The sequence below is a fragment of the Cyprinus carpio genome, chromosome B4 (assembly GCF_018340385.1).
Source record: "Cyprinus carpio isolate SPL01 chromosome B4, ASM1834038v1, whole genome shotgun sequence".
Lineage (NCBI taxonomy): Eukaryota > Metazoa > Chordata > Actinopteri > Cypriniformes > Cyprinidae > Cyprinus > Cyprinus carpio.
In genome coordinates, this window is record NC_056600.1 from 15,922,383 (window position 1) to 15,948,794 (window position 26,412).

The window sequence follows — 26,412 nt, forward strand, 5'->3', positions numbered from 1 at the left end:
TATGGTATACCATATTATGGTATTTTGCTGTCTTGATCAAATTCCTGGTTAAAAGTTGAAATCTCTTTCCCCTTTACAATTTGTCATTTGTCGTTCTTTTGCACTTCTGCCCCTTCAATTCATTTCTAATCTTCTTTTGAAAATGTTGATTTAAAATTGGTTTTCTGGTTTTCTTTTTTTTTTTTCATAAAGGATTGTCTCAAAACTTACATTAGTTTGTTTACTCCCAAAAATCCTTTTCTTAATATATTTATGAATTTTCCAGTTAAAACCCATGAAGCAAAATACATTTCTGTGAGAAGCAACACCGCATAACACATTGAGATTTGTTTTCTGAGATGTATCTTTAATACGGTGTGTTTTGTCTTACTTCACTGGCATATTTTTCCCTTCTTTTAGTACAAACATGTTCAAGTAAAAACAAGTTAAAAAAACAGTATGGAACAAATGGGCTTATTTTCAAAACATAATCTATGAAAACAAGTCTTAATGTGTTATTCAGTGTTGTTTCTCAAGTAAATTTATCTTGTTTTAGATGTTTTATAGGAAAACAAATAAAAAAGACCCATTTAAACCTCATTAAGAAGAATTTGTTTCTTTGTGATGTTCCACTGCATTCACATCATGGCTTTGAACTCAGATATAATTTTCTTTCTTCTCAATTTTGCTTTAGGTGTGTTTTGCCCAGTTTCCTGTTTGTTTCCACTCTTGTTCCTTAAGATATTATATCAAATGCACCAGCTTGTATTAAGTAATATTGAACTTTGTTGAGGGCAAAAGACAAAGATCATAACCAAACTGGGATAAATGCGAGGTATTTCTCGCTTATGTTATGCCTTCCTAGACTTAGTATTTTTGTGAGAGTTTTCTAAACATCAGTCATTCATTTGGATGTAGTCGATTTATTAGCCTTTAGCAGTGCTCTCTTTCAGGATAGAATTAATTTGTCCTTGGATGTGGACGAGTACTAAATTAGTGACATGTTTCAGCTGGTCATGTGACCCTTGGAGAACCGTACCCAGCACATTTTTCTCTCCAAAATGTTTCTTTCCTCCCACATATATACGAGTAGCCTGTCCTCTCAGTCCCCTCATTTTGAGAGAGACAACTGTTTACCACTTTCTCCATGATCAGACTGTTAGTTGAATCGCTGTTGATATCTACTGAACGCATTGTCTGAAGTTTTTTGAATCCTATACAGTTAAGAATGAGTCATCACTAAAGTACCTTGAATAAGGAGAAAACATTGTTTGTCTTTATCAAGGTAAATCCTGTTTACTCAGGTGGCATTAACAATAGAGGACAGAGCCCTTTCTCGAAAATAAAAGGCTGCCTTGCAAATACTGCATTGCCAGAGGTATTGCTTTAAAAAAGAGAGCTTGAATGGATGGCCTCAGGTCCACTATCGTGGAGCTGTCAAAGCGCAGGGCTCAAGTCCTCTTGAAAAGTATTTATATATTTCAGCTTCTGGGAAATGTTGTGATGCACAAGTACAAAGCTGTTGAAGGGATGGATGGATGAGAATAATATCTACAGGATGAATGAGTCACTTTGAAATTTTTTATTTTTGTGATGTTTTTCAGAAGGTTTTTCATGAAGTTTTAACAATACAAGTTATATGAACTTAAAGCACTGGTTTGTTTTTCATTCATCAAAACTCTGCAATCAATCAATCAAATATTTGAAAATTATTTAAAATGTATATGCTCCATGTAAATGTTAATTTGTCTTAAAAAAAAAAAAGTCAAACAGTATCCGCCATGCTTGTAACTGTATTTAATAAAATATAGACATTTAAATACAATTATTAAAATAAACAATACAGTTGCTTACACATACACACACACACACAAATGCTAATTATGTTTTTGTAGGTTTTACTTCAAAACTATGCTAATTTGTATCAGGGCACTACAGTACATACTACATATGCTGTTTATTACTCCTTAGCAGGCACACTTACAGAGAATGTAAGCAAATATTTGAGAATATTTGTCTTCTTACGAGGCAGGGCATCTTTTAGTTGATTACCAAAGACAATCCTGTCTTATTAGTCGTAAACATGGAACAGATTCTGGAGCCGTGCCACAAGGTCGCGATTTAACACAAACGTTTGAGTTTATAATTACTCACTCCAGGAGCTGCCATTACAGTAGAGAGGCAGAGGATGGCAAATGTGTCATGTTGGGATAAGTAATCCAGGCACGCCGCAGAAATCACTTCTTAACTGGGTGCGGCGTGTCTTTCCTCCAGACTTATGATTCTAGCACAGCGGTACATCAAAGAAGGAAGGGCGGGGGGTGGCCTTGAGGAGAAAACAGATTTAAAAAGTCATAGAAAGAGAAGAGAAATGGATAGACTCAACTGGCGACAATAAAAGGCATCTCACTGTTCTTATTTGTCATCCATTCCTCCATCAAACCACTCACTAGGCTCCCCTCAGTCGATTTATATTGCGCTGTGGCCCTGACGTTCACACACACACACATACACTCTCCGTTTGAAATGAAAGGCCACAGTGAGCACAGTGTATGACTTGTGAATGGCATTCTTCTGAAGCCAGAAAACCTTGTCTCAGGGGAGTGGCAGCGGGGAAAGATGGGAAAGGTTGTTGTTGGCTGACAGTGCCTGAAGAGTAACTTTGAATGAATGAGAGCGACTTGATGGAAATCAGTGGCACCTTCACTCAAATGAGCTTCTTTCGTCTTCAAATATCAGATAGATAGATAGATAGATAGATAGATAGATAGATAGATAGATAGATAGATAGATAGATAGATAGATAGATAGATAGATAGATTTTAGTATATTTATATTTCACTAGGGTATTTAATTTACTGTATATAATATGCAGGAAATAATTATTTAAATCAGGGGTCACCAAACTTGATCCTGGAGGGCCAAAGTCCTGCAGAGTTTAGCTCCAACCTGCCTCAACACACCTGCCTGGAAGTTTCAAGTACCTAATAAGACCTTAATTTAGCTGGTTCAGGTTTAATTAGAGTTGGAGCTAAACTCTGCAAAACACTGGCCCTCCAGGACCGAGTCTGGTGACCCATGCTTATAAATAAAACAATTCTTAAAATAAACAATATAGTTAATTAAATATATGTAGAATAAAAAAAGCCAACCTTTTTGGAGTAATGCTAGAACTAAAAAAAGTCCAACTGATTTTGTTTCAAAAGTATGCTAATTTGTATCAGGGCTTGCAAGGATTGTTGTTGGCTGACAGTGCCTGAAGAGTAACTTAAATCGGCGACTGAAAGCGGCTCAGTGGAAATCAGCAGGGTAGAGTGACACATCTCTTAAATGAGCTGCTTTTGTCTTCCAATATCAGACAATCAAATAGCTGGAGATGAATGTTGGGGATAAAGTAAGAAAAAAGAAGATAAGTCACCGAATCATTTATTGCTGTCTGTCATGCTGTGCTCTGCCCAAATTATCCAGAGCAATGCATCCCTAATGGTGCATGTTTACATATTGTGACGTCACTGTGGAGGTCACCTCAGTATAATGAGTTGGCCGCAGTCGAGGCAGATGGCCGGCTCTGGTCTCCCTCCAGCTGAGGAGGTCTTGTGCTTTGGACACAGGCTTTGGAGGTCTGGAGAGAGGGATGGTTCCCAATCATTTCAGAGGCTGTTAGCCAGCAATTCTGCAGTGATTGTGGTAGGACGTGCCAGAGCTAGTGCACCCTGCTCGTCTGACAGTCACACCCTCATCATTGCTCCGACAACCTGCTCTGCTTCACTCCAGGGTGAAATCTGCCCCAGCCATTTCTAAACATAATGATCTGTTTCTTTTACCAAATATCACCAGCTGTATTTCAGCATTTTATTATGAGATTTCGCATAATGACTGCAAACTCTGAGGCAAATTATCCCTGTAGGTTTTGAATACCATTATTAACAGAGAAATTGGTCACAGTTATTTGTTGGTTGGGACATCAGAAATGGAGAAGGATTTGGTCATGAACATTAATTAGGTGAAAAACAAATACTTGTTTTTATTTTTGACAATAGTCCACTCTAAGAGATCAGGGCCCGTATTAGCCTTTATCACAGTCCGTGTGTCCTCACATCCAGCTCTGATTAGTAGTGTAAAGGAATATCCGTGTTACGGAGCCGACAGAACAGGGAACGTGCAGATCCAAATGCAAAGCTTTATTAGACCACATGGTAAGTCGGGCTAAGATCAGACACCGACAAACAGGAACAGAGGAGACAAGATGAAGAGTAATGCATAGGTGGGCATGGATCTGCAATCTGTAACAATATCCAATAGGGTAGTCCAGTGGAGTCATCCGTATCCAGGCGCTGATCAGGCAAGGGGTAGACAATGTCCAACAGAGGCAAGACTAGAGAGGTAAACTAAGGCAGGCAGAAGGTCGAGGCACGGGATGAAACTAGAATGATTAAACTAATGCTAAGACACGAAATGATTAGAATAGTAGAACTAAGACTAGGAACTAAGAACTAAGGCAGGGAACTAGAATAGCTGAACTAAGGCTAAGACACAGAATGAAACTCAGACAGGGAAACGGCTCTGCAAAGTAGCTAACTTTCAATGGACAGATACCAGTTTTGTGAAGAAAATGTAACTAATTTAGTTAAGTTGAATTATTGTTCTTTCAAATCAGTGTCAGTAAATATTGTTACAGCTAAATCAGTGATTATTTCAAATCAAGTCTCCTATAATAATAATAATAATAATAATAATAATAATAATAATAATAATAATAATAATATGTTTTTATTAGACATTATTATTTTATGTACATTTTTTATTTGATAGCATCATTCCAAGTTTTATTTTGATAAATGCATGGGTAAGCAATCCAAATTAAGTTGTCTCTTGTGTTGGAGTAGTGCTAATGATTTCCTTTAGAGTATGAGGGATTTGTGGGTTTTAATATGGCATAAAATAACTTATGTCAGTGGATCTATATTAGCAGCAGAAACATATTTGTTTGCATTTTATCTAGTGGTTTCACTAGAATGGAAAGGCAGCCATGGAAAATCGATAGACTGCAGTGTGAGGAGAGAACATTGATACTGTCACTTTCCACCACTGTTTAAAAAATTTAAAAATAAATTCTAGCACCAGATCTCCACTCGTTATAACACGGATGCAGTGAAACTCCTGCTAGGGACTTGTATGTGCTGCTTCTTTTTTAGACACATCTCAGTGAGCAATTTCACAGGGTAGTGGGGAGAAAATTGGCCATGGCTAAAAGTGGTGGGGCCATTTTAAATGACACCCATGAATGTAACATTATAACCCCTTCAAAAATGAAAACTAAATTCTACGTCTCATTTTGGGGTGTCTATCTTGGAAAATAGTTTAGGATGTGTCTGTGTACTACATGGGCCTACATGCACACCAGTAGACATAACTGGGTCTCGGGTGTCCTCCTGGATAATCATCAAATGGATGCTTTTCACAATTGGCAGTGGCAAGTCACATGGGTCAGCAGGGTCTACAGCTCAAAGCTCAAACTGCATTACAATTGCAATATCTCTGCTGTCATACACACTACTGCTCCTACACAGCTTTTAATCAAAGGCCACGGAGTTGTTGTCTCCATGTCCTGTGCTTGTTGTTACATATCGGGACGTGAAAGCAATTAATAGACATGGATTGAATTTAATCCCCTTTCCTCTGTTCTGAAACACATGGATATGAAATATGTCACAGTGCCATCTGCAGCGGTTGCGCTGGGTGGCCTCATGATAGCAAGTAAACGCATTCTGGATGCTTGTGGGCTAACATCATTCAACGCAGGCTTTGGTTCTATTACAATCATTGACCTTTTAAGGGATGCTGTGCATAGGCATGTAATGAGAAATGCTAAGCTGGGGTAACCATAGATGACTGAACAAAAACAGGGCCTGGAAATCACACTGTTACTTTCCAATATAACAAAAAAATAAATAAATAAATAAATAAATAAAAAGAAGACGAAGAAGAAGAAAAAAGTAAAGAAAATGTGATGTAATGCTATGTGTTTTCTGGGTGGTTGTTAAGTGGTTACTTACAAACCACAAGTACAAAGTACAAAGAGCTCAACCTTATAGGTTTGCAGTTATTTTTAGAGATCACAAAAGCCACACTATTTGAGGCTTTTAAAGTAAATGAAGAATTTTTTATTATTATCCATTCTCATCGATAACTAGGGCTGGGTATTGTTCCAGTACCGGTTCCTGAACGATTCTTTTCCCAGTACCAATTTTATGAAATCCATTTTAACAAGATTACATTGTACAACAAAAGCACAAAGGAACAGAATATAACCAACACAATAAATCGGTACAAATAGTTTTAATAACGCTCATATAGTTTTCAGTTTCCACATCTTTTAGCCTATGTTTACACTAGTGCATTTTCCATTTTAAAACACATAGCATTCAGAATCATCATTTCTATTCATTTTCCACTAATTTGCTGATGTGCATTAGCTGATTCCAGTGCTGTCTGCCTGAGTTGTCTCTTCCGCAATCACTGTTTTGGCTCAAAAGATGCTCATGTGAATCATATTACACGTTCATAACCCGCCGTCTCCGATGATGAACATGCATTACACTTCTACATTTAGTTTTGTACAGAAGAAACCCAGAAAAACATGATTACGGATGAAACATGAAGCTAATAAACTCATGATTATGACAGTATATGATTTGTATGTTATTTTCATGAGATTCTGTCTATTTTTCATAACAATAAAGGTTGTTTACCTGAGAAATGCTAATTAGGTGTAGTGATTAGCTTGGTATAAAAGTCTACAAATAGCATATTTTAGCAACATTATATGGCCAAAACACACATTAGATCACAATCAGAAATTATTACAAACACACAGTGGTGGTTTGAAGTCAGTTTTTAGTAAAAGTGTATTATAAATCTTATAAATTGTTTTATGTAGCTTGATTCTACAATGTGAATGAATGGTCACATTTTCTGAATGCAGCTGAAATGCCAGTATGGACCTATTTTTTTTTTTTCAGTTTGAAATGCCGTTTTAAAACTAAAGCGCACTATAGTGTAAGTGTAGCCTTATGGTATGTGCACACCAAAAAAAAAAAAAAATTATATTCACATCGCTTTATAACTCTTATTTTACTTGCGGGATGTGTTTTGTGTCACTCGTGTGAATTAAAACATTGTGTAATACTCTCCTCCATTTTTCGATACAACTGGACTGTCAAACCTGATGTGTCAGTAAGTTCTTTACTGATTGGCTTGCACGACAACGTGCCATGTGAATTTTCTGTTCGAGTTGAATTTTGAAGACACGATTGAGGCGTATATCACTTGTTCAATCAAGGCAATTTGTATCGAACTCGATACCCAGTGAGACACGAAATTATCTGATGATGAAACTGCTGAATAAATTCAACTTTGAAGATCAATTTGAAATTTTTTAAATGGGATCATTTTTTTAAAAGAAAACTTGAAAATACTAAACTGTGAGTAAAAGTAAAGAAAAGGCTGACTAAGACCACATGGCAATATGTTGCCAAGGTTAATGTTGGCATTTCATTCTTATTTTAATGCAACCCCATTTTCGACAAGAACTGCAAAGAATGTAAACGAGGACATGGCAGCTTCCCAAACAGAAACAATGATGTAGAACACAACTGAAGGAATGAAAGGAATGAGGGATGAAGAGAGAAGCCAGTCATGAAAGGAAACTGTAAGAGACAGGGATGTTGAATGACAAGTCATTCTTTCACAGCCACAAACATAAAAAACATCTGAAACTAATTAACTGGTGAGGTAGACAGCAGACAAACGGGCATCAGGGAACATCATTGTGCCACTCGTGTCGTTTGTTTCGAGAGCTTGTCGGTAGGAACTGTCCGCTTGCTGACGCTTCATTGATTGGTGGGCAGGGATGCTGGGCATTCTCATACTTACAGCCTCTGCATTATACAGGATGATTTACACACCAAAGCAGCTGTTCGTTCTGGCAGCAGTTCAGACCTCACATAAGTAGTTTCAAAGCAGCTCTAATGGACTCAAAGCTGGAACATAACCACAGCCGGGCAACAGGAACACCGAAAGCAAGCCGCAAAGTGTGGGTCAACATCAACAATATTCAAAAACACTTCTTCTACTAATTATATATTGATTATATATTAATTTAAAAAAAGCAGTTTATTTCTATTTTTTTATATTATTTTATAGAGCGTTTACATAAAGGAAATGTTCCCTTTTTTTGCCACCATTTTTGGCACATTTCCAAAATGCTAATTTCCAAGTGTTTGCTTAAACAGTTTATGAGCTTTCCCGAATAAAACACTTTTTAAGGCGTTTACATGACCTTGCTGGGTTATTAAGCAGAGATTATGTAAGACTGTGTATGTAAAAACACTCATTGTCAGTCTTTTCATCGCAAACAAGCTTCCTTTCTTTGCAAATTATATTGTGTCCTTGTTATTTATTGAAAACATTTTATTTAATTTAAGATATTTATTCTAGCATTCACAAGTCTGAGATAAGTGCTTTGTTTTTTTTTTGGAATATATCAATACTTTAGCAAGAATGTGTTAAATTGAATAAAAACTGACATTAAATACATTTCTAATCTTACAAAAGATTTCTATTTCAAATAAATGGTCTTTTGAACATTCTATTCATAATAGATTTGCACAAAAATATTAAGCAATAATAAGAAATGTCACTGAAGACTGGAATTTTAGCTGAATAAATAACTTATTTATAAAAAAAAATATGTGTGTGTATACAGTATATATATATATAATTCTGATGACGATGTAAAATTGGAAAATATCGGGAATATTGAATATTTAAAATTCAAGCATACAGAACATGCCGAACATCCAAAAAAGGAACATGTGACTGCGGACTGCTCTACACGCCAATATGGACCAACAAAACAGAGTGGGCATTACAAGCCTGTTTCCACTGCACTGATTGGAGTGTTTTTGAAGCTGACACTAACAATCTGGATGAGCTCATGTTACATCATATATGAATCTGTTACATCATATATCAGTTTCTGTGAAGACAGGTGCATCCCTACTAGGACTCATTTAACATTCATCAATGATAAGCCATGGTTTACAGCAAAAACTCATCATTTTCATCAGGCCAAAGAGGACACCTACAAACAGGGGGACAGAGTCTTGTACAATCTAGCCAGAAACACACTGAATAAGGAGATTGGAGTGGCCAAGAGGAACTACGCTAAAAAGCTAGAACACCAATTTTCTCCCAACGACCATGCATCAGTGTGGAAAGGCCTGAAAGACATCACCAACTACAAGACACCATCCCCCAGCACTGAGGCCAGTTAACAACTTTTTGAAGACCTGAATGAGTTTTACTGTAGATTTGAAACTCCCAGTTTAACACCCCACCCCGCACCCACTCTGAACATCTCTCCACACAACCATCAACACCTCCTGTAACCCCCATCTCCCCTAATCCTAGGTTTCAGATCAGTGATGATGTTGTGCGCCAGGTCTTCAGAAAGAACGAGAAGAAAGACACTGGGCCCAGGCAGTGTGACACCAGCATGTCTGAAAACCTGAGCTGACCAGCTGGCCCCCATCTTCTCACAGATTTTCAACAGATCACTGGAGCTGTGCGAAGTCCCTGCCTGCTTCAAACGCTCCACCATCATCCCTGTCCCAAAGAAACCCAAGATAACAGGACTTAATGAATGCAGACCTGTGGCTTTAACGTCTGTGGTCATGAAGACATTTGAGAGGTTGGTGTTGGCTTATCTGAAGGACATTATTGGACCCTTACTTGACCCCCTGCAGTTTGCAAACAGGTCCGTGGATGATGCAGTCAACATAGGACTGTACTTCATCCTCCAACATCTGGAAAAAAACAGGGACTTATGTGAGGATCCTGCTTGTGGACTTTAGCTCTGCTTTCAACACCATGATCCTAACACTCCTTCAGACCAAACTAACCCAGGTCTCTGTTCCTAGCTCTGTCTGTCAATGGATCACCAGCTTTCTGACAGCTAGTCAACAGTTAGTGAGAATTGCCACTGCTCTTATCCCTCTACACCAACGACTGCACCTCTAAAGACCCCTCTGTCAAGCTCCTGAAGTTTGCAGATGACACTACAGTCATCGGTCTCATCCAGGACGGAGACGAGTCTGCTTACAGACATGAGGTTAAAGAGCTGGCTGTCTGGTAGAGTCACAACAACCTGGAGCTGAACTCGCTCAAAACTGTGGAGATGATTGTGGACTTCAGGAGGAACTGCCCTTCACTCCCCCGACTCACCATCATGAACAGCACTGTGACCGCAGTGGAGTCATTCAGATTCCTGGGAACCACCATCTCTCAGGACCTGAAGTGGGACACTCACATAAACTTGTTAAAAAGGCCCAACAACGGTTGTACTTCCTTCGCCAACTGAGGAAATTTAACCTGCCACAGGAGCTGCTGAAACAGTTCTACTCTGCAGTCATTGGGTCCATCCTGTGCACTTCAATAACTGTCTGGTTTGGTTCAGCTACAAAATCAGATATCAGAAGACTACAGAGAATAGTTCGGACTGCTGAAAGTATTATTGGTGCTCCCCTGCCTGCCCTCCAAGAACTGTATACATCCAGAGTGAGGAAAAGGGCTCAGAAAATAACTTTGAATCCCTCACATCCAAGCCATCTCCTTTTTGAACTTTTGCCATCTGGTCGGCGTTACAGAGCACAGAATACCAGGACAACCAGGCACAAGAACAGTTTCTTCCCCATGCAATCTACCTCATGAACAGTTAATGTTCTACTATTGTGCATTAAAAGTATGTGCAATAACCTTATACTTATTAATCACCTTAAATCCTAGTAAATCCCTACAACTTATTTTTTTTTTTTTTAAATTATATTCTATTCCCTTTCTATCTATAGCACACCTGTACATACAATTTACTCATTTTCTGTGGTTTATTTATATTTATGTATTTTATTCACATCTTATTTTTATTACCTGTGTGTTCTGTTGTCTCTGTGTACTGGAAGCTTGTGACACTAAAGGAAATTCCTTGTATGTGCAAACATACTTGGCAATAAAGCAAAGACTATAGAATACCCAAGACATGTCACTCGTATAGTTTTGATTGGGGAAAAAATGCAATGCTCAATATGGCCACTCAATTGCAGGAAGCCCCGCCTTCTGAATGAAGGAGCCAATTGCTAGTCGGTAAAGTCAGCGTGCCACTGCAGCTGCCGTTAGAAGCGCCCGGTTGCTATAGAAACAGTCAGCATTCTGAGACGTGTGCTCAGGACTGCGCATGCGCACTGGCTGATCTAGCCTGAATAATAAGCTTTTTATAACGCTATTTGAGCAAAATAAACAACATTTATGACACAGTTGTTATCAGATTTTTTTGGTGATTTCAAATATGAAATATAATCGCAAAAATAAGTGAACAGTTTTGTAGAATTTTATGTTTCCCCATTCAAAGAGATAGGAGTTGCACTTCGATGCCCGAGAGGCGTTTCAAAGATGGCCGCCGAGTTACATGACTTGCCTTAAAGAGACTTTGAATAAAGCTCTTTCTGACTTCTGACTTCTTCATGAATTCCGCCATTTATGTTAATACAAGATAAGTAATTCAGTAGATCTTGGCATTCTTGTCCCAGTGCCAACAAAGGTGTTATTTATTCTCCTGATAAAAGGTTGGGCTTTTGTTTTCTTTTTTCCATATGTGATTGTCTATCCATGCATTGCATTTCCACACCTGCCAGTCTGAAGTAATAGCTTTTAATCTGTGCATCAAAGCCTGGATAAAGAGCCTCTGAGGAGAGAGAGGATATGGATGAGAAACTCTGTTTGTTCCCCCTTGCTCCATGGCTTTCTCTTTCTCATAGCTGTTGCTGCTGTGCGTACACTGTGTTATCAATAACCTGGGCTTCACCACTGACAAAGACAAATCACTTTTTTCATTTTCACATTAAAAACAAGAAAACGATCTAGTCTGAGTGAGCTTGTCCATATGATTACTTTAAATAGTGACCTCAACAATCTGCTCTGCTTGGAAGCCACATGCTGCCCGTTGAATAGCACAATTCGTCCTGGTATTCAATTAGCTAAATGTGTGCACTCTGAAAAGAGTTTTCTGTTTGCTTTCAGGAGAATTCTGTGTTGTTAAAATCCTCATGTTGTTCCATGTTTTTTTTTTTTTTTCTTTTTTCTTTTTTTTCTGTGGAGCACACAAGGAAAATTTTGAAGAATTGTTACATGGCTTATTTCAGTGCATAGTGACTCCAGCTATGAACACTATAAAATCATCATAATAGTGCTCTATATATAAAACATATGCCAAGTCTTATAAGGTCTAGTTTTGCATGAGAAACAAACCTCAATTCCTTATTTATTTACTACTAAAGTCATTATTCAATCTTTCCATCCAGGGAGATGTTAAGCTAATATCCGCTGCAACCAAATCTGAGTCAGTGAGTCTGATTCATGAACAAATAATTTAATTTAGTCACATCTGTACACCAGATCAGCAGGTTCATGAGTCATGTGACACCAAATGACAATAGTTTTCTCAAATATTTAAGAAAACATGTTGTACAAGTTGTAATACGCAGATTCACAAACAACATTGGAGAACTACAGTGGAGAGGAAGATTTACAGTCATTGCGTCCGAATATGCTGACTTCCCTATTGTATATGTAGTTTGTGATAAACAGGATGCTAAAAGAGTAGTTTGTCTTAATTCATTGTATTCAAAAAAGAGGTGAAAAATGTCCTACCATTATAACTTCTTATCATACTGTATGTATGACTTCAGAAAACTTAAAATAATAATAATAATTTGAAAGATAAATTAATATAAACCTTTTTTATGGTGAATTTATAGTGCTTCTTGTCTTGTTTGGAACAACATGAGGGTGAGTAAATAATGATATACTGGGATTTATTTATTTATTTATTTCATTTATTTATTTATTTTTTGGGATGTGTACTATCCAGAGCTCTTCTCGAGCCCTTGCTCTATGGGCAGGATTTTTAGCCTATGCCAGTGACAGGGAGCACCTGTCGTGTGAAGATGTCTGACTGCTCTTTATCCCAGTTCCACAGCACATTACGCAATTTAAGTAGCCTGCAAATAAACACGTAGGACGTCAGCTGTGAAACCAACCTGTCAATACCAAACTCGTCTTCCCCACTGAGAGAATGAGATTACCCAGCTGATTGGAAAACCAACCGGAGGAAATGACACTGACTTTATGGGTTATTTCTTAATGCTTGCAATTGAATCTATTGATTGTACCTCTATGGTTTCCTCTCAGCTGTTTCTGCACATTATCTTATACAGGTTAAGCTATATTGTGTGACATTTTTCCAAAAATGTTTTTTTTTTTTTTTTTTTTTTTTTTTTTTTTTTTTTTTAAATAAAAAACCGATGGGGGAAATTATTTTATTTTATTTTATTTTATTATTATTTTTTTTATTATTTTAGCATTTGCCTTTAACAGTAACTTTAATTTATTGGATATTTGACAAAGGATACTAAAATGTCATCTTTTCTGGGTATGTTACCAAGATGGCGACAGAGTAAATCGACTTTCTTTTCAAGATTTTTTTTTTTTTTTTTTAATCCAGGAATGTATAGATTAAAAATTATATATTAGTTTTTGTTGACCTCTGCTTTTTCATTTTCAGATCTGAAGAACGCTTCTCCCTGTGACTTCAGTAAGAGAGAGAGTCTGAGGCCAGCTTCAGCAGCAAGCTACCTTGAGTTAAAGGTTAGTCTTTGTCCTGTGGCTTCAAAGACCAGACGTGAACACACACACAGACACGCATACATCCGTTTGGTTTCATTAGAAATGCCAGGGGGCTGGAGAGGTTCCCTGTCCATTCACAGCCAAACACCTGCACGGCTTTCATCCCCTATCTGTCCACTCGGCCTTTATCACCTGCCACCCAGCCAACCACAGCACACACACACGGCATCTAAACAAACCATACACACCAGACATGCCTTACGCACTGCTAATTCACACAACCACATGACACACACGTCAAATACCACACAAAACTTCTGTGCACAGCAAGTGCTCACTCCAACACATTTAGCTGAAAAGATCATATTAACCCCTATTCGTACAGTAATTGTTTCTCATTGGGATGTAAGTGATTTTCACCATTTACAGGGGGTAGTCTGTGATTAAATTGCAGTCCGAATCCAGAATGTCTGTGTTCCTCTTTTACCACCCCGGTAAAAATCCCCGGCTGAATTACTTACTGTTTTTTGATAAACACCAAGGTGATGTGGTAATTAAACTGCCATCCAAATCCACATCTCTTAGTTTACGAGAAGAAATTGATTCAAAATTCATTGTTTAAACCCTTTTTGAGCACTCCTGAACACCGTAAGGTAACTGTTGTACTTTGGTGTAATTTGCAGACATATTTATTTTCTGAAATGCTAAAAAGTATCTAAAAGAACAATACTTCATAACATAATCCACCACAGTGAATGGGTGCAGAAAAAGAAGAAAAACACATAAACATTCAAATTGGGTCTTTATTATGGCAGCAGCAGGTATGCAATACAATTTTAAAATGTGTATTATAAACAGATATATACATAACTATATTGTGTATAATTATATACAACTATAGTGCATATTTTTAAACAGGATATTTAAACAATCAAATAATAAGTAGGATTATATATTATAAAATATACTTGGAATAATAATAATACATTTTACATAATAATAAGTATTTAAAAAAAATACATTTTACAGATGAATCGCCTTCGATAATGAACGCGATATTGCGTAGCTTGTCAGTGATCTACGGTTCTGTCTATTAAATGCCGCTCCATTTGAAAGCAGGTGATGGCGATTTAGTGGCAATCAGGGAACTGGCTTTACTGACGAAATGCGCATGACAATCGCATGCGATATATCGCCAAGCCCTACATTTTACACAATAAGAATGAATTTGTAAATAAAATTCATTTAAAAATTCATTAAAAATTCAATAAAATTCATTTTATTTACAGCAGACAATCATGTGACTGGCCATGTGAGCAGCATGCTCCCGGGTTCGTAGGATCACAGAACTCGCTCCCCCACTGTGAATAAATCGCCAACCGAATCCATGGGTTTTATCACTGAGGTGATATGTAAATTTATTTTACAGACATCCATATGAGAAACAATTACCATACAAATCGGGCTTTAGACCAGAATGAATTTTCACAGGGTCCCAACCAAGCATGATGCAACATGGCTGCAAACTAAATTTCTTTCATATTTACCTAAACCAAAAATTCTAAACATGTTGAGCTAAAACACTACAAATGCTATTTTTGTAACTTTCAGTTTTAATAATTATAAATTATTATAATTTTAATTAAAATTGACTACTTTTTTTCAATTTATACAATGATATTTTCTAACAAATACTGTATCACTATTAATCTTCATTTATTTTCCATGTTAAACTTTCTTCTAGAGGTTCTTGAGAAGTATCACGGAAGTCATTAAAACATGACATCATGACACATAACCATGCTCTTGACCAGCAGAACTCAACTGACCAAGCTACTGTAGTCTCGGTGGTTAAGCTAGTCAACCCATGTCCCCTAAGCATATTCTGTTGACTGGTCTTTTCAACAGTGCACACATCAAGAGCTCCACCTGGTTTAAATACCTCATTTTGAGTCACTGAGGAAATCATTGCATGCCCCAAATAATATAAAAACAGTGTGCTTTACCTCTGTCAATCTGTCATCCTCATTCAATATGTCAAATGCAAAGGCTGCAACCCAATTTCTAAGCAGCCTATTTGCTCTCATGTGGGAGGTGTCGGAGTGAAAAGGTTTGTGTGACTTAGCTATCCGTTTCCCCTTCATGGGTTAAAGAGTTTGACTAATGCAATATTGATTTCGCTCTCTCAGTGGAGAAGACACAAACACACCTCACTGAAATATGGAAAGTCAAGCCGTCGAGAAAATATTAAAGTCCTCAGGGGGAGGGGGAAGTCAACATTAAGCTGGATTTTACCCTTCAGCATCAGAAAATGGTAAAAAAAAAAAAAAAAAAAATTGGGAAGGAAGGGAATTCAGCAGTTTTTAAAGCGGTTTAATGTCAACTTTTGTGTGGTTCTCTTTTCTTTTCTTTTCATTTCAGTACACAGCGTGTCGTCCTTCAAAGTTTCAAATTGAATAGGTAGAAAAGTCTGCAAGGACACTGTGAGGTCAAACTATGTAGATGTTTAAAAAAGAAGGTCAAAAGTATTGCAAACACATACACTTAACATTATAGATTTTAATTGTGCAAATAATTAGTTAGCACTGTCATACTTGTTTAAACCAGTAGGGAAAAGGCTCTAGTTGTGATTAGTCACATTTTATGCCTTGTACAGCTGGCCTGGTTGAGGAAGCTGAGTAGCCATTTGGGGAGGCATTGTGTTTGATTCAGTCCTTGTTAAAATGCCATTTTGTTTTGAGTGCAAGGGGCTCTGCACCTCCAGGCAAGTGCAGAAGGACTGGAAGCGTGGTCTCAGAGCAGGATTGGTGCGAACAGTCCAATTTTTCATCATTAATGGTCATGACATATCCAAAGTGGCAGAGCGTGGGCTTGAAGGAGAACAGTGGATGCTTCAACTGGGAAGGGAGCTCTCATGCCGCCACATTTTTCCCTGCAGGGTCTTCTGCACAGCCGTGACGACAACACAATTCTCTGCTGGCTATTACAGCCGATGAGGTTAAAAACAAGAGCTCATGGTTGTTCTTACACATATCTCTTACTTTCCTTTCACATTCTAGAACTAAATAAGTGTTGGTAGCAGTATAGCATTAAACTTGCTGCCAGGGTTGTGTGAGTTTCAACCAAATGCCTTTTATCCCTTGTGGAAAAAGATGTACACTTCTGCAAAATACTTAAGCCCTATTCGGACGGTAATTGTTTCTCAGGGGGACGTAAGTGATTTTCACCATTTACAAGAAGTGGTCGGTGATTTAATTGCCGTCCGAATCCAGGATGTTGGTGTTTTTCTCTCACCACCCCCATAAAAATCCCTGGCCAAATTACCTACTGTTTACAAACAAACACATAATTCATTAATTAAATTAACATCCAACTTAACAAAAAAAAATAAATTCAAAACAAAATGCTTAAACACTTTTTGAGCACACACTCCTGAACACCGTTAGGTACGTTAACTGTTGTACTTCGGTGTAATTTGCATACATATTTATTTCTGAAATGCTGGAAAGTATTTAAAAGAACAATACTTCATAACTGCTCACAGCGAATGAAATTACTCCATGATTGACTCATCCTCAAGCCATCTTAGGTTTACATGACTTTCTTCTTTCAAATTAATACAATGAGAGTTGTATTAAAACATATCACATATTACACAGGATATATAAAAACAAAGAACTGTTCACGAAATATAAAAACAAAATAAAGTGCATCCATCCATCATAAAAAGTGCTCCACACATCTCTGGGGGTTAATAAAGGCCTTCTCAAGTGAATCGATGCATTTGTGTAAGAAAGATATCCATATTTAAAACTATAAACCATAATCTCTAGCTTCTGCTAGATGTTGATGTGTGTCAATAATGCCGAAGAAATAATTGAAACCATGAAAAGTTTTCACTTGAGTCAGGGTTTTTGGCACTGCCATTAGATAGATACATCTAGATATACACTCAGCTCTGCTGTATCTGCTAAGTGAACACACATCTCATTGTTTGTCTGTGGTTATAGTAAAACTTGGGCAGACAGAAGACTTCCCATACTTTCAGCACATGATGTTAGCACAATTCATCTGTCATCCCCCAACCCCAAAAGCCATCTGTCTTAGAGGCAGCAACAGCCTCACAAACACCTCTCAACCTTCCTGCCTCTCACACGTGAATATCACACTCTATAAAAAACAGCTGTCGCTTGCAGTATAGGCCAACAATCACTTCATTTAAATGTTGGGTGCTTTGTGTACTATAAGGCCACTACTTTATAGAATATCTTGGGCACCTGTTTTAGTGTGAGATATTTTAAGCATTGTTAAAATTAAGTTAAGATGATGGATTGTTTTGCTGAGTATGCAGTAGGAAATAGCTTAACGTCAACAAAAATCAACATGAAGCATTTGCAACACATTTTGCTTCAGTAATGTGATTTTTCTGTAAAAAAGGAAAAACCTGTTCACACCAAGATAAGTACTTGGTGTGAAAACTTAATGCAATAAACATTTCAATTTGAATAAACAACTGGAAATGCATCTGTTCAGACCAACACAAACATTTGTATTTCGTCAATGCAATGCAGTTTATTTTTATTTTTTTACAGAGAGGTTTTCTAAACTCTTTTTCATTGCACTGCGAAAAAAAAAACAAACAAAAAAACTGGCCAACCAATAAGATGCAGCTGTTACATAAGACTACAGCTTGACAAACAAACTATTAAGCTTAGCTACAATGTATAGCAGAGGAAGAATCCTGAACCAGCTCTTGTCTCTGTACTCTTGTATTTGGTGTTATATTTTTTTTTTAACGCTACCTACTGTCAGAGAGTGAATTTGCATTTTCATTTACCCTGTCTGCCATTATTATCCACTGGTTTAAACAGACAAATAACATGCAAAAATTGGATTAGTTTCTGTGCCAAACACTAGTGTTGACCTGCTATGTGTATTATAATAAATGGGGTCAATTTTGATTTCATGTGGACTTTAGCAAAAATCGAGTGTTATTGATCCTTTCAGCAATTACCTACTTACATGTTTAAGCACATTTTCCCATTATGAAGGTTTCCGCACATGACTGCTGTGTTTTACAAGGAATCTATCGATGTCCCATTGCTGTGGGACAGGGCAATTTGTTTAGGCATTGTGATGTATTACCAAGGCCTGACTGTGTTGTTGGGTCATTAGTTTACTTAATACTGGATCCCGGGGAGTGCTAAAATACTGTGTTCTCTCACACATGCATCACCTGCTGCATGCATGTGTGTGCTACCGGCCACTATTTTGCCTTTTCTTGTACAAAAGCCTCTGAGAAAGTAGAAAACCAATATATGCTTTGAAGACTTAAGTTTAGGAGTGGACTTTAACCTGGTAGCTTTAATCATCTCGGACTGACAGGCAATTAAAGATATGACATGCATTTTATTAATACCGTCAGGTAAAGAGAACAGAGGTGATTCCATTCCAAAACCTAGTTCACTGCTGTGGAAAGGCAATTTTATAGCAATTTTGTAAGTTCACATGAAGGTGAATGAATATTGCTAGTGTTAAAAGCCCAAACTTTCAACTTTCAAAGTTTCAGCATTTATTTATGATAATAATAATTATTATTATTTACTTTGAAGCTTCTTTATTCACTCACTCAAAAATGAACATTATTTTTGCATTTACTAAACATTTGCATGTGTTATTTCAAATGTTTACCTCTTTTTACTCAATTAAACTATCATACTGTCTAGTTGGCTAGTAGAACATTTGTAGACTACTTTAATGGTACCTCTATGATCCTTTGTACATTTGACAGTTCTTGGTCATTGAATCTTGGTCATTGGTCAGTCTTCAGAATGCCTCCTTTTGTTTTCCATGGAAGAAAAAAAAGTCACAAATGATATATGACAGTCAGCTGCATAAATTGTTCTCTTTGTGGAAAAGAATCGATAGTGATTACTGATTCAGGTAAACTTATGACATATGTAGTCAAAGTAAGATTATATTACACTATCAATGAAAAGTATGGGGTCCATCTTTTCCCCCTAATCTTCCTATGTTACATTAACGGACGCATTATTGTGTGGGTTGCTCTCTCTCTCGTCCATTGCTCCAGGTTCCATCAGTTGTCTTTGTTTTTTCAGTCCCTCCCTTTCTTCTCTTGACACTCTCTCTTTGTGTTTCATCACAGTGCAACACTTTGAATTTAAGAATGTTTGTTTGCTTTGACGCAACTATATGCGCATTTCATAGACCCATTGTTCCTAGAGGCCTTCAGTCCTCCAACACTCGAATGGACGTCACTCTTGAGGAATGTTTTCAGATCAGTCGACTTCAAGGCTACAGTTGAAGTAACTCCAGAATTCAGGGGGCTGATTCTAATGCACAGCTTCATTACTTTGACCGGATTTAACCGTTTTATGCATGATAATTCAATTATCAGACTCTTGACAAACACATTTAATGAGTGCTCTCCAAAGCCGACCTGATCCTCGGCCCAATCCACAGTGCTGATCCTGCTGTACAGACCCACACACAAATATAGCCTCATCTGTCCAGACTGAGTATTTTTATGCCAGTTTGTGCTTGATAATTGACATGACACCTTTTTTATTTTCCAGATCTTTTTAATTATTCAAAAATACATAAAAATGCAATTCAGAGCTACAATGACTTGTATAACCCTCTTCTAGAATTAGCTTTTCTTTAAATTTCTGAATTTATGATCAGTTCATTCTTTTTGGGGAGGACATAAGCATTTCGTTTCAACCAACATGCAGAAAATAAAAACGGAAAGGAAATGACCCCTGCAGTCCCTCATAAAAGTGTGTGATTTTGTTAATAAGTTTCCTAAAAAAAAAAAAGTATGACAAGGCTAGGTAAAATATCATCTGGTGTGACTCCCCAATAAAGAATAATAATTCATAATATGTTAAAGAGATAAACTTAAACATGAAATTTTCTTGTTAAATTTAAACATTAAACTTAAAAAAAAAAAAAAAACATTTTCAAAACCATTTGAGACCAACACGAATAATATACATGTTTGAATTTTTTGTTTTTGTTTATTTTGATGGTTTATTTGTCATTGAGCTATATAGAATTTAAAATGTGTAGAACATATATGAGGGGGCCACTTTGCATGAGTGTATACAAACAAGAGCCTTTGTTTGCAGTATGATTGTGTAATTCCCCTTTGTCTGAGGTCGTTGGGGTCAAATTGGGGCTATGAAAAAGTCTTAATTGCTCACCCTGAGTGGAATGGTCAATGAGGCGGCTCTTGTAGATGTTAAATCACAGCAGCTCACTCCAACCCTCTGATGCCTTCATTAAAATGCTCCCAGTGGGACGTCTCCTTCAGTCTTCCTCGCTAACGTGGGGAACACAGGTGCATACCAGATGTTGACAGGGAAAGGAATCGTAATACATCTAGATCTTTGAAGAACCATGCTTTCATCTGCAACTATTAGCTTTGTGTTGGAATAAATCCTGAACAGGAACATTTAATAAAATTCAAACTGGCCTTGAAACCAAGATGGACAACTGCAAAATGGCAGCATCTGGGTTTACACATCTCCAACCTACCCAGACTAGATCTGCATTAATTAAGTAAGAGAGCCAAGGACTGGAAGTGCGAAGTATGATTACAATGGACGTCCTGGACGTCTCCTCTCTCACACTTCATTACCATCCCAGCATCTGCAGCGTGTCCTCCTCTCCTGTCAGAAACAATGGCCTCCACAGGTGTCAGGAGGAGAAGAGAGGGGGTGTGCGCACGTGTTTGTGTTTGCATCTAGTTTGCTAGTGTTCATCAGTGATGACCCTGAAATTAACACCTGTGTTCACCGAAGAAAACATGGAGGGTGCCCAAGCATCCACAGAAAGACAGAAAGAGACAGTGAAGAGATGATGAAAATAAAGCTGTTTCGCTTGAGTCTGGCAGGTTGATGCTCCTGGCAAACGGGAAGCATAATTAAACTATCAGAAGTAATTAAGAGAGGTTTCTCTGCCTAAAATGCGTTTAAAATCTCCTGCATGTATCTGCTCCAGATCCGCACGCAAACACACTATCAATTCAACTCATTTAAAAACTGATTATAATTGTGTTAGATTTGCCAGTTTTGAAATTATGTCTACAAAATCGTGTAAAGCCGCTTCGGAATGAACTTATGAATGTATTTCGTGTGACACTCAACTGTTTTAGGAAACAAACAAAGGGGTGAGTATCAATTTTATTCTCGTAATTACACCTACATTTGCGACAAAATGCAAAAGCACATCTCTAAAAGGCTTCCATTCATTAGCAGTGGCCTAATGGGTGTATTGTTCAACTAAGAGTGTGTATACTGTATGGAAGTTGAGAACAGGCATGCACTCACGTTAATGATGCTCAGTGGGTGCATCCAGTTCTCACAGCTTAAAGTACCCTTGACCTTTTGTTGGGCTGAGAGTCCTTGCTCAGGAGACATCCTTTGATCAAGGCCTTCCCTCCATTTGCACTCCATTTCTCTGTGCAGTCTTCATTCGTCTTGGTCTTTCTCCAGTTGGAGACATACTTTCAGAGTTTTTTTTTTTTTTTTTTTCTCAAAGAGAGACTCATTTTTTGGTTTTCAAGGAGGGGTAAAATCCTGTCTGCATCTGGGGTCTCATTTATAAAATTCTTCATAGATTTCATCTTAAAAGTGTACGTAGGCACAAAAGCTAGATTTTGCATACGCACAAAAGTGTTCAAATTTATAAAACCATGCATACACCAGAACCTGCGCAAAAATCCCTTTATAAATCCCAGTCAGGGGAAGATTGTGCGTACATGCATCTCCACCCCGACTCTTCCCCGAGATCACCATATATGGAGCTTACAACGCCTAGTTTTACTATGCATTACCTTATCTGCATATCATTTATATGCATATTCCCATTCACGTGACACCATGTTTAACACTGTCAAAGGTATAAGAATTTAAGGAAATATAAGATACGGGCTGTAAATGCCATTTGTGCCATACACATTAATTTTTATTGGCAAAAATCATCCAGTATCCTTGTTATGTTTTAGAATAAATATATCAAAATATCCATAAAAATTGTTAAAAATAGTTCTCAGAAAAATAATTTAGAATAGAGCTGATCTCATTCATTTTCACTGGCCAAATAATATTTCAGTTGTTTTAAAATTTTTTAATTAAATTAAATTAACACAGTTTTGCTGAAAAGGTGAACATATTTTAGCTATTTTTAGTGGGAAAATATAGGCCTATATTTATTGCAATGCAAATTATCTGACTCAGTGCATCATTGACAAAGTATTTTAAAAAGCAAACGTGCAAATCTTATATATTTTTCATATTGCTGTGGAGATGCCTTCACAAGACATCAACAGCTCTGTGCAGATGCGGTTGTACAGTAAGCTATTATCATTGGTCCTATTCAAACTGGACAATAGACCATCCAGCAGTGTCCGCCATAATATCGAAGTAAGTGCACATTATTGATCATTGTTCTTGCTAAAAATATTTTCTAGTTTTCTCTAAACTAGATGTGCAGTTTAGTTTAAAGATAAATTATTGTGTACCTAGCACTCCTCGCTGTCATTAAAACATAACATTCCACAGGAAAAGTAATCAAGCACATCCACTACAAATAGGCTGTGTCTAAATTCATATAATTTTGGTTACTTCTACGTAATGACTTTGTAATTTCAGTGCTTATCTCCATTAATGAGAGTGGAATATTTAATGTAAATTTTATGATGAAATGAAAACTGTTTAAAATCGTTGTTTACTTAATTACTTGTCTCTCTCCAGGAAAAAAGTTTGTATGCATGGGTCAGAGTTTGTGCGCAGGTGCACCAATTTCCCCTTCAAGTTTGTTTTTTTATAAATCCAACCTTCTGCATAGGAATTGGGAGGTTTCAGGGCAGGTTCTGTGCGTACGGAACAGTTATAAATGAGGCCCCTGGAGGATATTGTAGGGGCATGGGTTGAGGAGATGAGTGGCATTTCAATGTTAATGGCACTCTGGAAGTGAGCTGCAACCTTCATAACTTTGAGAAATTTGAAAGTCAGTATGAAACCCACTTTTTAGGACGTAATAATTTTGCTTGGCCAATGTGCAAACAAAAATGTTTTAGCCTGATGCATATGATGTTAAGACCAAACTGAAGCTTCTTTCTTGTTGCAGTGGCAGTAGATTTAATGTATACAAAAAGTATATTTAGCAAATCAGTTAGGACTACTTCTTTACTTTAATGTATTTTTAATTATATATGTTTTTATTAATTTATAGTTTTAGTTTAGATGCATTTTATTGATTAACTGTTCTCTTTTAGCCTATGTAAAGAATTTCAAAGTGTCTTTGTGTATGGATTGTATTATATAAATACACCATTTACATATTTACTGGAATTGTATACAACCTAATTAATATTCATCAGCTAAGCTGATAAGATTTAGAATATGCCCTGCCAACTTTTCAGATTGTTTCTACATCCCTATATGTATATATATAAATATATATATATATATATATATATATATATATATATATATATATATATATATATGGTAGTCTTGGATTATGAAAAAGACTTTTTGCCAACACAAACCTTTGCAGGAAATTAAATTGGTTGGAATGAAACACTGACTAAAGCCTTCGTTCATGTTTGCAACGAGCATGCAGACTCAATAATATCTTGTTTGAAATAGGGAGTGTTTGTTTTCCCTAGCACATTCTCGTTTTCTCTTCCTTCTTACTTTCTCTTTCTCACTTTCTAATATAAGTAGAGTCAGTGAGTTGGCACTCAATTGTGGTTAGCAGGTGTAAGTGAGCTCTTTGTTCCTGGTTTACCTCATTAATGTGGCAGCTGAGAGCTCCATTCTTAATTTATTTTTCTGTGCTACAGCAGACCCTCCTCTGCCACCAGCACATCTGAGATTATTGTATTAAGCACTCTTCTCTAGACCATTTTTATTTTTTTTAATCTGTCCAGCCTTGCTGAATCCTGGCAACCGACTTCGGGAATGAGCTGATGCCCTAGTAGCTCTCCATGCTCCTGTAAGGAATTACATTGATGGCACATTTTTGAACAAACAACCTTTATAAATTCTCTTTTAAAAGTATAGTGACGGTATCTGTGGGGTTGGGTAATATGGCCAAAAAAATAATATCTTGTTATTTTTTGGCTGAATTGCATTATACGGTATATTTCTTAATGTTCACGTGTGTATGTGAGTGAGTGCGTGTGTGTGTGTGTGTGTGTGTGTGTGTGTGTGTGTGTGTGTGTGTGTGTATTTCACAATGCTGTCCAACAAACACTGTACATATAAAGAGGTTTGAAAACAAATAAAGTAAATGTAGCCATGTTGTCACAGTTATGGATTTCTGTTCTTTCTTAGTCTCCTTATTTGGTCATGTTCCTTTTCTTGTTTAGTTAATTAATTAGCCCCACACCTGTTTCTGTTTCCATCTGATTACATTCCCAGTGCTTAAAAGTCTGTGTTCTCCATTATTCCTTTGTCCGTTATTGATGTTCGTTTATTTGGATTTGTGTTTGGAAGTGCCCTTTTTCTCCTGTGAATTATTAAGAATTATTTAGCTATCTCCTTCGTTGTGCACTTGATTTACACTCCAGCACGTATTACACATGTAGGCTATGCTATATATTATGTATATAGCTATATAAATATGTTATGTATAAAACTATATAAAGTTTTATGTTATGTATATAGCGGTATATATTATGCTATATAAAGGGTTAAAAATCACATTAGATTATAGCATTGTAACATTACAATCTAAAAACAAAACAAAAAAAATTAAAATTGCAGCCTAATTGTTTGATTACCCCCATTAAATTCACTTCATAGTTAGTGCTATCATAAAAAAAAAAACACGTACTAGTAGGTTTAAACTTCTACATATGCCACATTTATTGTCCAGATTTTGTCATCTCACAGTAACTCATTTTAAAGGGATAGTTCACATAAAAATGAAAATTCTATCATTAATTACTCGCCCTCATGTCGTTCCAAACCCATAAGACCTTCATTCATCTTCAGAACACCAATTAAGATATTTTTGATGAAATCCGAGAGCTTTCTGAAAACAAAAAATATTAATGTATAAGCAAGGATGTAGTTAGATTGTGGAAATGACAATATTATTGAAGGATAACTAAGAAAAGCTAATTTGTCCTTTTCATGTAGCCTCAGTTAAGCTATTATTTAATTGTATTTATTCAGTTCAAATCATGACTACTCACTGGGTATATAGGACCTTCACCACAGATGAAATCTTTGTAAAATAAATAGACTGTACAAAAATATCTTGTCCAGTTTAAAAGCTCCATTGTGCTTGCAGAACATTATAGCAATGGCTGGTATTTATTGTGTATACAGACATTGCCATGGTAACAGGTGTGTCCATGGGAATTGAGTTATTATGCCTTAAAAGAGAAGAGAGGCTCAATCAAGTAGCCACCCAAGAATCATCTGACCTGAGATCACACAGATTTGGATACTGTTGGACATTGGTGGTGTTCATTGTTCTGGATCAAAGGTCATACAACAGTCTGTTCATTTTGAGCCAGCGTCCCCAAGAGGGCAGTATTATGCTCTTAGTAAACTGCATAGTGATCAGCCATCACTGATTACGCAATGGAATCCATCCTGATACTTAGCAGCAACTGATATGTGAGATTTGATAATGTTGCTCTATTGT

At 36.9% G+C, this 26,412-nt stretch overlaps 1 protein-coding gene across 1 annotated transcript in view; it reads left to right on the forward strand.

The window, feature by feature from the left end:
- Positions 1 to 26,412, forward strand: part of LOC109051473 (synaptotagmin-1-like) — a 184,168-nt gene that overhangs the window by 78,155 nt on the left and 79,601 nt on the right. The window contains exon 3 of the mRNA XM_042722207.1: positions 13,658 to 13,740. The gene's annotated coding sequence lies outside the window, so the exon portion shown is untranslated. The remainder of the gene's footprint in view (positions 1 to 13,657; positions 13,741 to 26,412) is intronic.